Below are 13708 nucleotides of genomic sequence, written 5' to 3'. Positions count from 1 at the left end.
ATTTCTGTAAGATGGTAGACAAACTTATGTGAAAAATCTTCTACACCACAGTCTCCTAGAAAATCTAGATTTAAAATAAGAAAAGATTGATGCATAGCTAAGCTCTCGCAAAAGAAAAGGAAATATGTAAATGTCAGAGTCAAAGAGCTGTAAGTGCAGGACTTTACAGTTTATACTGAGCAGCCCTAAGGAGTGGTATGGGAGGGAATGGTTAGACAAGCTAGTACCTGGATTGAATTGTAATCCTTGCATAGGGCAGGAGATTAGCGTTTGGAACTGAAACCTTACTTAAAAGCCTTCATGGAGATGTACCCTTAATGTAAAGAGGATCTAGGAAGGAAAAGAGTGGCTCAGCTGCCCAGGGAGCTGACATGCAAGCTCAGCTTGGCTTGTACTTTGGGTGAAAACAAATCTTAAATGAGAAATCAGCTCCCTGAGCCTTCACTTTTTAGAATGGAAGCCCACATGGTATCAGAGAATCCCCAAGCTAGAAGCAAACGTAAATATTGGTCCTCAGCTAGCCGTGCTGTTAAGTGCCTGGCAGAACCCAATGCAAAAGCACCCACGGAGACACTGTAGTGGGTAATGACAGTGCTTCACCCAGATCCCCTGGACCCATTTTTTACTGTTTCTTGGGCGGGGGACTCCCTCTTTGGTGTGCTTTTGCATCCAGCACCTACTGGGTCTCCTTTTTCAGAGAATGCCCTCCAAGACACAACCACCGCCCCATGCTTTTCTCAGCTCCTCGCCTCAGCTGGAACAACTCCGTGGCGCGACCAACTCCAGAGTCCCTTGCAGGATCAGGCTGAGATCACTTTCTGTGGGACTTCGCCTGAGATCATGCCTTTGTTGGGATTCCTCCTCTTCGCTGTCCTGTTTGTCCGCCACTGCCTTGCCTGTTTCCTGGAACACTTCCTTAAGAAGCACGGCCACTGAATCCTCATCTCAAGTGTCTGGTTTGAAGGAACATGACCCAACCCACTCCCATGGAATTCTGTCGAGAAACTAAACAAGCACCTCTAAAGACAAGCTCTCCAGAAAAAAATGACAAAACATATGGGGAAAAATCCATCTGAGACAGTCTGCAAAAGCTATAGCAGAAGTATTAGTGCTACTAAGGACTAATAACAGAAAAAACAACTTGACAGAATATATAAATTATCCAGGATACAGATGGCGAGAACTAAAAGTGGAAAAGATGACAGAGTTTAAGAGATACAGGGGAAGGATGAGAATGTTTGTCATAGAGCAGCAGCAGTTCCTCAGAGGAGGAGAGAGTGGTGGAAAGGCAAGATATAAAACAATATGGGCTGAGTGGCTTACAGAAGTCATGGAAGAGAGGAAATAGCGCAGTTCCTATGTAGGATGAATTAAAAAGTAAATGCACCTTAAAGAGACATTATACAACGCAAAAGCAGAGAGAACATCTTAAAAGTAACCAGAGGGGAAAGACAGATTATCAATAAATAAACAATAGTTACACTACCAGGAGCATGTAATCCACAGCAGCAAGAGAGGCCAGAAGACAGCAACAGAATGTCTTCAAAGTGGAAAATAACTGTCAACATAAACTAAACTAAACTGAAATATCACTAAAGAAGGAGGAGAAAATAAAGACATTTCAGACAGTGACTGTGAGGTTTTATAAGTAGTAAATTTTCACTAGAGAAAAAAGTTAACCTCAGGAGGAAGTTCTGAGGTGCAAGAAACAGTGGAACAAAAAAAGAAAGAAAATAGGTAAACATTATGGACCCAGCTAAACTAGCATTGACTCTAAAAACTACCATCCATACAACGAAAATGCTTATTTGGGGAGACGCTGGCTTAAAAGCAAGATGAATTTTAACAATGATATGTGAACAGACAGCAGAGGAGATCAGAGTTAATGCATTCTGCCAATTTGATATTGTCTAAGAGGAAAGATACTGGTTATCTTTATACTTTCTATGTTAAATATGAACATTGCTCATTCATCTACTTAAAGCATAGAAAGTGAATACATTCTTGCCACATAATAATAAAAAGAGAATAAAAGAAAATTTTGAAAAAACGTGATTTATTCAATAGGAAAAGAAAAGAAAGGACACAAGTGAAATATAGAAAGTAGAAAACCAGAATGATATGGTGGTTCCAGCTAATATGGCCATATCAGTATCAGACAAAATAGACATTTGGATGGAAGGGAGCACTGTTATATTTTAAAAGCATTGTAATAAAAAGAGCAATTCGGCAGGAAGACACATCAATTCTGAACTTGTTCATGCACCTAACAATATATGTGAATTATGATAATATGAAAAACAAAAACCAACATGATTACAAGGAGAAGGCGACAAGACTACAATAGTGATCCTAAACTTTAGAACAAACAGAAGAAAAATTCCTAAAGACATGGGTGATTTGAACAACACAGTTAACATACTTGATATAATATATATAGACAGAGACTTGCATCTAATAATTAGAAAAAAATCATTCTGTAGCACACGTGGGACATTTACAAAATTTGACTTCATATAAGGCTACAAAGCAAGTCTCAACAAATACCACAGAATTGACATCATACAGACTCATATTTTCTTACCATAACAAAATTAAAAACAAGATAACCAAGAGCCCATATATTTAGGGATTTAAAAATACTCATTTTAGTAATTAACTTGTCAAAGAAAACATCCAAATTGAGATAAAACCATTTATGTGTTATGAAAACACTGCATAGCAAAACTACTGGGATAGAGTTAAAGCAATACTTAGATAAATTTTATAGTGTTATGTTCATACATTAGTAAAATGAGTAAAAAAAAAATGAGTAAACTAAGCATCAGAATCAAGAAGTGAAAAAAAAAAGAGTAAACCCAAAGAAAGTAGAATAAAAGAAATAATAAAGATAGGAGCAGAAGACAATGACAAAGGGAAAAAAAACCCAGTAGGGTGGATCACGAAATTATAAAGCATTATGATAATTTATGATGAAAGTATGTCTTCCTCAAACATGCTAAGCTCATTCCTCCTGGAACACTTTGCCCTTGCATTCCAAAGAATCCATTACATTCATGTTTGCATCAAAAACAGATGTTTATGGAGGATCAATTACGTTCCTGGCACTGTCCTAGGCACCCAGGGATACAGCAGTGGACAGAAAAGGCAAAAAGTCTCTGCTACTATTGAGTTTATGTCCTAGCAGCTGGCATCTTTTATCACTCAGGAAGTCTTTTCTGATCACCGACCTAAATTCCAATGTTATTCATTTTTTTGTCTTCCTATTCTATCTCTTCCCACTAGTGTGCCATTTCTTTGAGATGAGGGACCTTGTCTGTTTTGTTCATCGCTCTACTCCAAAGGCATGGAATGATACTTGAACAAATTATTTGTTCAGGAAATAGTTGTTGAAAGAATGAATGTTAAAATGAATGTTGATATAAATGAAAAATTAATGATGAAAGAATGAATTCATGGATAGTTACAATTATATTTGAAGAAAATAGAAGACATTGTCTACAGCAAAGGGGTGTGTGTGTGTGTATGTCTGTGTGTGTGTCTATGATCAGGAAAAAAAAAAAAACTCGTGTAAAGGCAAGAGAATGGATATTATGACAGAAGAGTAAGTGTTTAGACGGGCAGGCAGGGACCAGAACTAGTCTGTGTGCCACCCAAAAGAATTAACATCTCATCTTACAAAAAGTAATGTGTGTGATAGCCATTTGTTTTCAAAACCAGATGGTAATTTTAAATCCATGCTTCGAGATTTGATTTTAAAAAGTAAAGAATGTTTCTATTTTGTTTAAATAAAACAACCTCTTCGGTTATAATTTATTTTTATGAACTCAACTTTAATTAACATGTAATATTTTATGACTGCATAAGCTATAAGAACTTTTCATTAACAACAAGTTTTAGAATTGCTAAAAGAACATTTTATTTACAACAACTTTAAATCATGCTTTATTTAAACATACATATTGAAAGAGGTGTACATCAAGCATTGGAACTCAGTTATATAAAAACTTAGAATGTATTTTCTCCTGACTGGGGTCAAGTTTCTGAGCCCACTTGTGTCTGGGTGGTGAACTTGTCATCACCATTGTCATTACATCTGACATGTATTGAGTGTTTCTTATGTTCAAGACACTGTTCTAACTCATTTAAGTTTCTCAAAAAACCTTGGTGCAGGGACTATTAATTGTTCTAGGTCACGTAGCTAGTAAATGGAGTAGCCAGGCTTCAAACATCATAGTTTGGATTGGAGCCCATGAACCACTGCTCCAACCTGACTCAGTCCTTCCTGATGAATTCAATCCTGCCCATTGAGTTTTGTCCTCTGATCTGAAAACGTGTCCTGTACATCATCTTGTCATGATGTCCTCCTCCACCTGCCTGATTTTCTCTCCAATCCTGTTTCTCCTCGCGGGCTTCTGCTGTTGATGCCATGCTCTGGTTTGGCCCTGGGAATTGGAGCTCCTGGCCAAAGACAAAGTCACAGCCAGGTGCTTTCAGAGGGAGGAGAGAGGGTCCCTGTGCTCAATCAGGTTCAGCCAGATGTCAGTTGTCTCCATTGATGTGGGTGTCTCCATGTAAATGGCAGATGGGCATTTTCTCACCCAATGTGCATCTCTCCAAGACCCTCACCAGTGATGCACAAGCCCTTCTGCTGAACAATGATATAAGTGGCTCCTGTCCCTCTGCTCAACTGTGGGCTCTCTCCTTGAGCACTGGCTTCCATTCCATCCAGGAACAGGGATACGGTGACCCTCACGCCTCCCCTTCAGGGTATCCTATGACACTCTCCTGCTCTGCTGGCCTCCTGCTTCGGTGAACCCCCTCATCAGTGTGTTTCCTTCCTTCAGAAATCTCCAGATGAAAAGTCAGCAACATTCCCCGATTTTTAGAACCCCCCCAAATTTCAGAATATGCAAGTCTAGTGCCTCTTCCAATTTGGGGGTTGGGGACTGGTTAAATGCTTCAGGAACTATACTCTCCAGGGGGTGATCACTTTTCTCTTTCCTCCCAGGGTTCTATGTGAACCCACCACTTTGTAAACCCAATGGTAGGGCGTCTCATAATTTAGGATAAGGGAGCAGGGGACATTCTTTGTGCTCAAAGTATGAGCTCATAGTGTCTTTTGATCTCCACTATGAGTTAGCAAATCTGACATACCCGTCAGTAACGCCACGGGATTGCTGGAAAGGATCTGAGTCGGTACATCATACCTCCACATCCTTGTCGACACATTCGTAGTACGAAACCACCAAAAGAAAGTGGCATCAACACCACCTGAATCTGCATAAGGAATTACAGGGACTTTATAGGGTATTAGTGCCTTCTGATACTAAACATGCCCTATTACACACTCAGCTCAAACGAGTTAAAATTAAAACCACCACTTTTAAAAGTCAAGAACAATGTGAGCTGAGCTTTCTCTTTTGGTAATAAGATGTATAATTTACTTTTGAAGGATTAATTTTTCCACTAAATGTCAAACGCCAAAAATTAGCTTTTCTTAGACAATATACATTTTCAGTGCATGAAATTTCAAAATAAAGTTAACCATGTTTTGTATCGACTCTGATCATATTTATTATTTAAATATATTACAGTGTGATGATCAAGTAATTAAGTATTAGTATAATGCTTGGTTCAGATGAAGCCTATTTTCTAATTTGAAAAATGTGGTTGGCACTGCCTACCTCATTAGGGTCATAGAGAAACTTAAAGGATAACTTATGTAAAGCACAAGGACAGACACTTAGGACATGTTAGTTATTTTTTTATCCTCAGTATTGCAACATTTTTCCGCTAATTCTTTGTCCTTGATTCAAATTTTCTTGAATTTTTTTTTAATGTTTTTAACCAAGGACAACATAGTATGTTCTCTTCACAATATAATTATCATTCATTCTAAAGTCCTTTGTTTTCAGGGGTCTGCTTATTATGACAAGGTCATAACTGTATTGCTCTCAGCCAAAAACTCTTCTCTACCTAATTATTCTTACCTTATCCCAGTGAATTAGCAAAACTTGGCAGCAAAGTCCTTAAAAGTGATATGTCCTCGTTTCCTGGATACTGTTTAATGTATGGACTTTAAAAGTCCCAGTTTGGAAAAAAATTCCCTGGGAAAGATTTTAGCTATCCAAAGCAGCTTCCTCAACTTCCACTTTCTAACCTCACTTAGAAGGTGCTTTCCTGTCTGGTTATAGAAGTTGCTCACCATACAGATTGTTAGACATTCTATTATTTCTCAGACATTCGTTTCTGAAATTTGGTAATTTTCAATAGTCCTATAGTGACTGGGAAGCTCAAAGGTTCACAGCTTTTCTTCTGCAGTGTTGCGCCCCCTAGTGCTGAGTTAAGGGACTGAATATTCGTAAAACAATGTCAGCATGTTGCTAATTTACTGTAGAAAAGGTAACTGCAGAAAGAATGATAGCATTGACACATTGAAAGCATTTCTGCAAGGCAGGGATAAGGTCCTATTCTTCACCGTATCTCCAGCAATGAGTGTAACATGGACTCCTAACAAATATCCTTTGAACAAAACTGCCAAGAGAATATATTCACGGAACGGAAAAAACATGAAGACTGTCTCTATCTTAAATGTTTATTTTTATTTTTTTCGATCTTTAATTTTTTAATGTAAGATGTGTCTTTTATGGTGGCACTCAAATTTTTAGAAACATCTTACCATAAAATGGCATTATCTAACTAGCTATGAAAAAAAGAATAATTAATTCTTCCAAAATTGTTTTACATTTTTCAAAGGATGAGAAACATGACTCATATACACTTGCAAAGAAGCAATGCAGCAGTTTCTAACTTAGAAGTGACCCTGACCATTGGCTATTGTGCCCACAGACTTTTGAGGTATCCGTTTGCCTGTCATAGCCTAGAGTCATGGAACAGCCAGGAATCCCATGATCCTTTAGGGTTGGTGGTAGCTTCTGGCAAAGCTTACTTAATCCAATGAGACCTGCCCTGTGAGAGGTCTTCTGCACTCTGTACTCAACAGTCTGCCATTTGCTTCCAAGTCTTTTTTTTTTTACTTTTCACTTCTCCTTCCCAGCTCCCCTACATCTATGTAGCTCCATCCTCCAGTTGACCATACTTTGCTTTTTGACTTTTGGGTTGTTGGCCTGGATCTATGCAACTTTCACTTCAGATCTGAAGCAAGGACTTTCCATTGAAGTAACATTGATAGTAAGGGACATATCCAATTTTTGGCATGAAAGGTCATATACCACTCAATATATTATAAGATATCTATATTCTTGAAAAAGCATTCTATTGCTTTCATAATTCAATATACAGAAAGTAAAGCTTGACAAGATTGCCTTGGTCGATGACCCAGTGACTTTCAACTATGCCCTAGAGGGCTATGTCAGCATCCCTGGAAGTAGGGTAGTCATGACAGTTTTATGTGTATCTAAAAAAACGTGGTTTTCAATAGCTGAGAAATATGGGTCTAGTTTAGGGTAGCCCCCTCTCAAGAGTTATGAGGGTTTAAGTCCATGAACTTATTAAAGTCTCAGAGCAATAGCTCAAAATTACACAATCCGTATACAAAAATAGTAATCTCAAAATAACTCAATGTTTTTGCTTTTTTTTTTTTTCCCACAAACATCATGGAGATTATACATGGCCCCTCTCTTTTTTCCATTTTTGCTTAATTCTACAATCTTTCATAGTATTTGTCCTGCTCCTATCACTTTCGTCCTGATTTCCTAGGAGAACCCAGCTGGGAAAGGTAGAACTGTCCTCCGAGGCTGGAGGAGGAGAGGACACGGGGCAGACAGAGTTAGTACCACTTAAGTGGGCAAAAGTAAAAGGGAGGTTAAGAACATACATGTATTAAAGGGTTTTAACCCATTTCATAAATGTGTTTATTATGGTTGGAGAAGGAAAAATAATTTAAAAAAAGCATTTTAGGGCTTCCCTGGTGGCGCAGTGGTTGAGAATCTGCCTGCCAATGCAGGGGACACGGGTTCGAGCCCTGGTCTGGGAAGATCCCACATGCCGCGGAGCAACTAGCCCCGTGAGCCACAATTACTGAGCCTGCGCGACTGGAGCCTGTGCTCCGCAACGGGAGAGGCCGCGACAGTGACGGGCCCGCGCACCGCGATGAAGAGTGGCCCCCGCTTGCCGCAACTAGAGAAAGCCCTCACAGAGAAACGAAGACCCAACACAGCCAAAACTAAATAAATAAATAAATAAATAAATAAATAAATAAAAATAAAAATAAAAGGAATTCCTTTAAAAAAAAAAAAAAAGCATTTTAGTCTCTTACAACCCTGAGGGAACAAAATATCTCTGGTAATTTCTATTCTGGTCATTCTCTGAATGTTTACATAAGGTTTAAAACACTCTTGATGCCTCTTTAAATTACAGAAGCAAATAGCTAATTCTTAGCTTTCCCTTCAATATTTACAAAGCCTCCTTTGAGAGCAAGCCTCGGCGTTGGCAGCAGTTGGCTTGCATGGGCTACTGGTGTAAAGTCAGGGAATATCATATCAGGTTAGTCACAAGCGTATACAAAAAGATAAAGCAAGATGGGAAGGCAATAAGGGTTTCTACCTTTCAGGTTAGTAGCCAATCTAAAAGAATTGGATAAGATTATTTCTTGTGTCAATGAACAAAAATTCAAAAATATCGCAGAGGTGCAAACATATAGGAATGGCATACTTCTCTGTGCCTGGACATTATATAGACAATTTATGCTTCATCAAACATGCTTTCTGGCCTGCAAGTTTAATTTTGATTAATTAATATTAGTTAATCCCAGAGAATTTTTGTTTACTAACATTCCATTGTTTATTTTTAAATACAAAATCTTGTCTCCATATTGCTAATATAAGGAGCTCTTAGGCTTTTGCAGGATGGGAGAGACTGCTTTGGAAGGGGTAATTTTTCTATTTGTAAGAATATACCAGTAAAATATAATGTATGTGTGTCTTAGAGGATGTCTTTTCAAATGCACAGGAAAAAGACTCTTTTCCATCACTATCTTCAAGATCCTGCTTCAGAATGCAGATTCTCTTTAGCATTCTGCTGCTGGCTTCCCGTGGCTTCTGATTCTTAAAATTGCTTGACATATAACCAATAGAAGGAAATTACGTCAGTTAGGATTGGATTCAGTTGCATATAACAGAGACCCTACTAATGAAATTGAAAAGCATGTGTTCATGCTCTGGTGTGTGAGGAAGATCGGAGAGTGCAGCCCAAGCCTGGTATAGGGGCTCTCACAGGGACCCCAGAGATCCACGGAGCTCTCCCATCCACTATGCTCACAAATGCATCATTTCAGCATTTTAGGCAGCAGGACGGAAGAAATGGTAGAAGGGCCAAAAGGGGTACGCCAGCTGTCTTTTGAGAAAATGTCCTAGTAGTTACACACTTTCACTTCCACACCACTAGTGGCTCTGAATAAGATCAAGGCAGAAATTGAAGATAGACATTGGGCTAAGTGCCCAACAGTTGTTGCAGAAGGTGATGATGACACAGCATAAAAAGGCACCTTGAAATCCTTAGATGAGTCATGGGAAAACGTAGTAGGCTGAGCACAGCAAGGATCACGTTTCTTTGGTGCAGAAAGATGAACGATGAATCCCTTTCCATTACTCCCAATAAAATACATACGGGGCTTCCCTGGTGGCGCAGTGGTTGAGAATCTGCCTGCCAATGCAGGGGACACGGGTTCGAGCCCTGGTCTGGGAGGATCCCACATGCCGCGGAGCAACTGGGCCCGTGAGCCACAACTACTGAGCCTGCGCGTCTGGAGCCTGTGCTCCGCAACAAGAGAGGCCACGATAGTGAGAGGCCCGCGCACCGCGATGAAGAGTGGCCCCCGCTTGCTGCAACTAGAGAAAGCCCTCGCACAGAAACGAAGACCCAACACAGACAAAGATTAATTAATTAATTTAAAAAAAAAAGGATGTCACCCATGAATCTATGACAGTGTGGGCTTATGACTAGATCTTAGAACTTAGGATCTAGTTCCTCCTTCCAAGAAGCCAAGTGCTTAGCTAAAATAATGTGTTAGGAGTTTTAAAAATTTGACAGTGCACATTTTTTTCTTTATTCTCCTTTTCCCATTTTTTCTTGGCTTTCCCATCCATTTATTTTTCCATATGCATTTTAGAGTTATTTTTGAATTTAAAAAATTAGGATTTAAAAATTGCACCTTTTTGTGAAATGGATGAATAACAAAATATTGGCTCATGACACACTCTTATTGTTTGCTCACATGGGGTCTGCTTCTATTTATTGTTAGCTAGTAATTTTTAGTAATGAAAAAAGCACCTGCAAACGCCACCCCAAACTAAAACTAGAAACTTGACAACAATCCATTCCATCCTCAGGTCTCTCCCACCCAAGGCCACCATTGCATTCTAATTACTTTCAGGTATTTTTCAACTTTGCTAAAACTTAGTTTATTCAAATCTTACTTTATGTGCCCAAGAACAGATCTTCAATAGTTCTAAACATTATGCATTTTTAAATGCTATTTACAGCAGAGATTGCTTCTTGCCAACACTAATATCCACTCTCCTTTTCTCCTTTAATAAAATTATCTTGGCTTGATTCAAGGTGGCAAAGTGCTCAGTTAAAAGACTACATTTCTCGGTCTCCCTTGTAGCTAGGTGTGGCCTGTGGCTAATTTCTGGCCAATGGGGCATAAGTGAAAGTTTTTTAGATGACCCTCCTAGAAAGGTTTATTAAAGTGAGAACAGACAGCTAGGATACATGAACCATTTGACCATCACTTTCCTGCTGTTAGGACTGTGAATGTGATGGCTGGAGGTCCAGCAGCCATTATAAACATGGGGCAAACTTAATGGTAGAAAAGCCATTTTCCAAGGATGACAAAGCAGAAAGAGATAAGAAACTTGATAATTGTAGAGCCATACTAGCCCTGGACTGTCTATCTCTAGACTTCTTTTTAGTGAAAGATAAAGAGACTTCTATTTTGTTTATACAGCTTTTATTTTCGATCCCTGTTACAAGCAGCAAAATGCATTTCATAACTGATACACTATTGTAAATGGAATATCTTAAAGTTGTATATTATAGCTTGTGATATTTTATATAGAAAAATTATTTTATTTATTATTTAAAAACTAGACATCTTACCAAACTCTATGATTAGCAAGAAAATGCAACACAAATACATAACTGATATACTGGTATGAATAGAACATCTTAAAGTTGTATTTTATAACTTCTGCTTTTTAAATTTGGGAAATTAGTGGTTTCATTTGTTTTGAATTAATGTTACTTGTATTGAAACTGGAGAATCTACTGAGATTCTTTTGTTGTTCTAATAGTTTTGTTGTTGAATCATTGGACTTTTTAAAGTTAGCCATCTTATCATCTGGAAATAAAATTAATGTTGTCTCTTCTTTCTAATTATTGTGCCTCTTTCATTCTCAGGGTTTTAAAAATTCTTCACTGGCTCAATTTTCTATAAAGCTAATTCTGGTTTTTATTGATTTTTGGTACTATCTTTGATTCTGCTTTGTCTACTCGATTTACATTATGAACTCTCACTTTTTGTGGATGACAGGAAAAAATAAATTCTGCATTTAAGGTAATGACATTATTTCTGATTTTTAAAGTGAGCAATTTACTACTTAAAACCAGTCGCTCAAAATTTTCCCTCTTACCTTTCTTCGTCTTCTTCCCTTTCCTTGGAGTAAACTTAAATTTCTAGAGAACACATTACATATTACATATATATTACTTACATAATTATTACTTACATGATACTTACACATTACTCAGTAATGAAAAAAGGGTCTTTGGCCTTTGCTATATCACATCTAGACTTTTTGTTGCCATCGTGAAACCAGTAATTACTGCCCAAATCCACATACACTAATCTTCCTCATTCCAACCTTGGGTCTCTTTAGGTCCTCCAGATTCCTGCTATTTGGAACCTCGAGAACTTTTATCTACTTACCCATTGATAGGATAGGAGAGTCTATGCAGAAGAAAGAAGGAAAGAAAGAAAGAAGAAAAGAAAGAAAGAGAAAGAAAGAAAGAAAGAAAGAAAGAAAGAAAGAAAGAAAGAAAGAAAGAAAGAAAGAAAGAAAGAAAGAAAGAAAGAAAGGGAGGGAGGGAAGGAGGGAGGAAGAAAGGAAGGAAGAGAGGAGGGAGGGATAGAGGAAGGAAAGAAGGAAGGAAGGGAGGAAGGAAGGAAGGAAGAGAGAGGAAGAAAACTAACCCCAAATCTCAGTGACTGAACATGCAAAACTTTGTTTCTAACTCATGTTGCCTGTCCAGTGAGGTTTTCTGGACGGTTCTGCTCTATATAGTCACTCAGGGACCATGCTGAAGAAGATTTCGTTAACCATGTTGTAGCCATATTATCCAGACTGCGTGGTTCTCTGTCACCGTGGTAGGGAAGAGAGAACCTAGAGAATCAACTTGGGAGTTTTCACTACTTCAGTCCCCAACTTGACACAACTTCATTTCCAATCACATTTTATCGGCCAAATTAGGAACGTGGTCCCACCTAACTGTAAGAGGACTGGGAAAAGTTTCTTTCATATGTCAGGGGGTGGGGGGAGAAAGGAGAACGGGTATTGGATGGAATTGTAATGTCTGTCCCTTGAGCTGATTGTGGCTCTTTAAGGCCACACGCAGGCCCATCAGCCTAGGCACCTCCCTCAGTCATTGCTCATCTACCTCTAAGGCACAGTAAAGTTACACGTGGAACTTCTCTATGAGGTTTGTGGTCTCATATATCACTCTCAGGAGTCCAGAGAATGGGGACCATATGTTCTCCAGTACTTCCAAACCTATCTAGAATTTCAGTTCTCCTAGCCAGAAAGCAGGTAGGGAAGAACTTTTCTTAGAAACCAACTTGTTCTAAGCTCTCAATAATACTCACCTCTACTTCCTTCTTTCATCTCATCAGGCTCTTATATTTTTCCTGGGGGTAGTATAATTTAGACTTTGGTGTCATATTCTGTATCCTTTGAATCTGCTTCAAGTTATACTGGCTCAGGTAAGTCAGAATTCGCTTATCCTTTTTTCTTTCAATAGAGCCTTGCTGTTTCAAATTATAGCTTTGTTTTCAAAATTATTTGCTTCTGCTATAGATTTCCAAATCCTGTTAAGCATTTTAATTGGCTTATTTGCTGTACACTGTATCAGCCCAACTCTTCAGGACAGTGCATATAAAAAATTGTCTCTACCACTTGAATAGAGTCTAGCAATGGATACAAAAACAGGGATGGGAGGCAAATAATTTTTAAATTTTAAATATATTATGCCAATATATATGTAAAGTTTGGGACATGGCTATATAACAACGAGAGTATTTGGAAAACTTTAAACACAACTATATTCATTTCAATTAAACTCTGATTCTTTATGACTCTCCATCCTTTGAAACAATGACTTTCAGGAGAACCGTAAATTCCCTAGTCAGCTTTGATTGCCAAATTAGATTTTTTTTTAACTTTTTACTCTGTAGAGAGTTTACTTTGAGAGCCAGAACTGCTAAAGAGAAAAAGAATTCCTAAATTCCAAAGTTCCATTTATAAATCACAAGGCAAATCTGGTGGACTTAGACAACGGAACAATATTTACTGTATATCTATAACTCACAGTAAAAATTAATTAGAGAATGCAGCATAAGGAATGCTATAAACTAGAAAAGAAGCCAAGAGAGGGGGAAAAGAGAAAGAGGTTGGATTCAAAGATTCCT

The sequence above is a fragment of the Balaenoptera physalus genome, assembly GCF_965194825.1.
Source record: "Balaenoptera physalus genome assembly, chromosome: 13".
Taxonomy (NCBI): Eukaryota; Metazoa; Chordata; class Mammalia; order Artiodactyla; family Balaenopteridae; genus Balaenoptera; species Balaenoptera physalus.
This window is presented reverse-complemented; position numbering follows the sequence as displayed.